The sequence below is a fragment of the Natrix helvetica genome (genome assembly GCF_964273705.1).
Source record: "Natrix helvetica genome assembly, chromosome: 11".
Taxonomy (NCBI): domain Eukaryota; kingdom Metazoa; phylum Chordata; class Lepidosauria; order Squamata; family Natricidae; genus Natrix; species Natrix helvetica.
Window position 1 is genome coordinate 9,420,445 of NC_138562.1, and position 2,674 is coordinate 9,423,118.

The window sequence follows — 2,674 nt, forward strand, 5'->3', positions numbered from 1 at the left end:
GTAGGTAGGTAGGTAGGTGGGTGGGTAGGTGATAGAGATAGATAGATAGATAGATAGATAGATAGATAGATAGATAGATAGATAGATAGATAGATAGATAGATAGATAGATAGATGATAGATGGATGGATGGATGGATGGATGGATGGATGGATGGATGGATGGTAGGTAGGTAGGTAGGTAGGTAAGGTAAGGTAAGGTAAGGTAAGGTAAGTAGATAGATAGATAGATAGATAGATAGATAGATAGATAGATAGATAGATAGATAGATAGATAGATAGATAGATAGATATAGATATGATAGATAGAGATGATAGATGGATGGATGGATGGATGGATGGATGGATGGATGGATGGAGATAGATAATATAGGTATAAAGATGATAGATATAGATAGACAGACAGACAGACATAGAGATATAAGAAAAGAAAAGCTGGGGCTGCAAAGCGCCCGGGTTTGCAACGGGGGAGAAGGGAGATCAGCACTTTTTCTTTTGCAAAATCCTGGAATTATTCTGGAATTCGGGGTGGGGGGGTATAGAAATCAGGGGTGGGGGTGGAAAGGGGTTCAGCGGGGGGGCTGTTGCTGGGGGGGAAGGAGGGTATTGGCATGGGGAGGGGGGGAAAGTGGAGTCAGCCTCTTCATCCCCCCCCCCTCGCTCCGGTATTTCCGGGGGGAGGGCATCCCTCTCCCCTCCCTCGGTGCGACCCCCCCTTTTATCCCCCCCCCGTCCTCCTCCTCCTTCTCCTCCTCCCGCCCGGCCAGTGCCCCGCCCTGGCAGCCCCGGAGAGGAGCCTCTCCCGTCCGGAAGGGGAGCCCACGGCAACTCACCGCGCGGGGGGACCGGGGGAGGAAGGCGGCGAGCGCCGGGAGGGCAGGACGCTCCAGCCGCCGCCTCAGGCTCGGCGCCACGAAGCCTCGCCGCGGCAGGAGAGAAAGTCGGACGGCTCCGCCATGATGGAATGCAGGCTGCGGCGCATGCGTGGTTACCGCAGACGAAAGGGCGGGGGGAGGAGAGAGGGGGCGTGCGGCCGGGCGCGCCAACCACAATGCGGTGTCGCTCGCCTCTTGCTCTCTCATCTATCCCCGTCCCGGCGCTGCGCAAAGACCTTGTGTGCTAAGGAGAAAGGAAAGCCGTCGAAATAGGCTCGGGAGGCAGACATTGCTTTTTATTTATTTTTCCTCCGCTGCGACTTGAAGCGGGATGGGGGCTTCTGGGTCCTGCAGAGCTCTTCGTCGAGGCCGAGTAAGGGGAAAATGCAATCTGCAGAAAAAAAGAGTGACACCTTCTATGCACAAACCAACGTGCCTACCGTCCCTATCCTAATGTCCCCTTTTATTCGCATCCTTTTCATGTATTCAAAATCATGTTGATACTTTTATCTGTATTGTACATATTGTACATATATTGTACATATATAGATATATGTATATATATGTGTATGTATGTATATATATATATATATATATATATATATATATATATATATAGAGAGAGAGAGAGAGAGAGAGAGAGAGAGAGAGAGATGATAGATAGATAGATAGATAGATAGATAGATAGATAGATAGATAGATAGATAGATAGATAGATAGATAGATAGATAGATAGATGATAGATGATAGATAGATAGATAGATGATAGATAGATAGATAGATAGATAGATAGATAGATAGATAGATAGATAGATGATAGATAGATATAGATATAGATATAGATTAGATATAGATATATAGATATAATAGAGATATAGATATGTGTGTGTGTGTGTATGTGTGTTGTATTTGTGCTGATAAATAAATAAAGGGAGACTAGTATAGATCTATTTCAAGCTATTTAGCTCTCATCAGCTAGCCATACCCTTACTGGGATCTGAATCAGCACAAATACAACACAAATATAAAAAAGGCAACATTAAAAATAAAAATATGGTTTTCTGCCTGGATGGATTTCTGTAATGAGCCGAAGGACAGAAAGGGGGAGTAGTGAGCTCCCTCCCATATTTGGGCATACCAGGGGGTTGTAACACAAATACATACATACATACATACATACATACATTCATACATACATACATACATACATACATAAGCTTGACAAAATCAATACAAATTAAATAAAATAAATAAAAATAAAATTTTGAAAAACCTGCCCAGATACCTTCTTTCCTAAAATGTCCATTATTGAATAAGCCACAGTCAACATTTCTCATGCGAACCCATCACGGTATGACTTCCTTACTTCTTCCAGCTTCAGTTATTTCCAAAATCTTCATCTTCATCACCATCATCCGTGAAGGTGAAAAAGATCAGCCACTGTAGCACACTTGATTGGATCCAGATTAAAGTGGTTTATTCTTGACATACATTTCAGGTCGTTGCCTATTGTAGCTATTCTTTTCACTGTGATTTTTCTGGCAAAGGATGTACCTTTTCTGGAACAATTAGTCATCTGTTTAATGACTGTGATTCATTTTACAACGGTGATGATTCACTTAACATCTGTAGCAAAACACTCAGACATTTGGCAACTGACTCATATTTATGACGGCTGCAGTGTCCCGGGGTTATGTGATCTTCTGTTGTGATGACCTGACAGGCAAATTGAGGGGCTTCCACTGAGAGGAGTGGGTCAAGCTATTTTCCAAGGCACCTGAAGGCCAGACAAGGAACAATG

General features: G+C 43.8%; 1 protein-coding gene across 2 annotated transcripts in view; it reads right to left on the reverse strand.

The window, feature by feature from the left end:
- The window catches only part of FNDC3A (fibronectin type III domain containing 3A), a 66,383-nt gene extending 65,413 nt beyond the window's left edge, over positions 1–970 (reverse strand). The window contains exon 1 of one of the 2 annotated variants that reach the window (XM_081964076.1): positions 832–970. The gene's annotated coding sequence lies outside the window, so the exon portion shown is untranslated. Of the gene's footprint in view, positions 1–827 lie in introns of both variants that reach the window. The other variant, XM_081964073.1, reaches the window with a different exon arrangement.
- Positions 971–2,674: the final 1,704 nt, after the last annotated feature.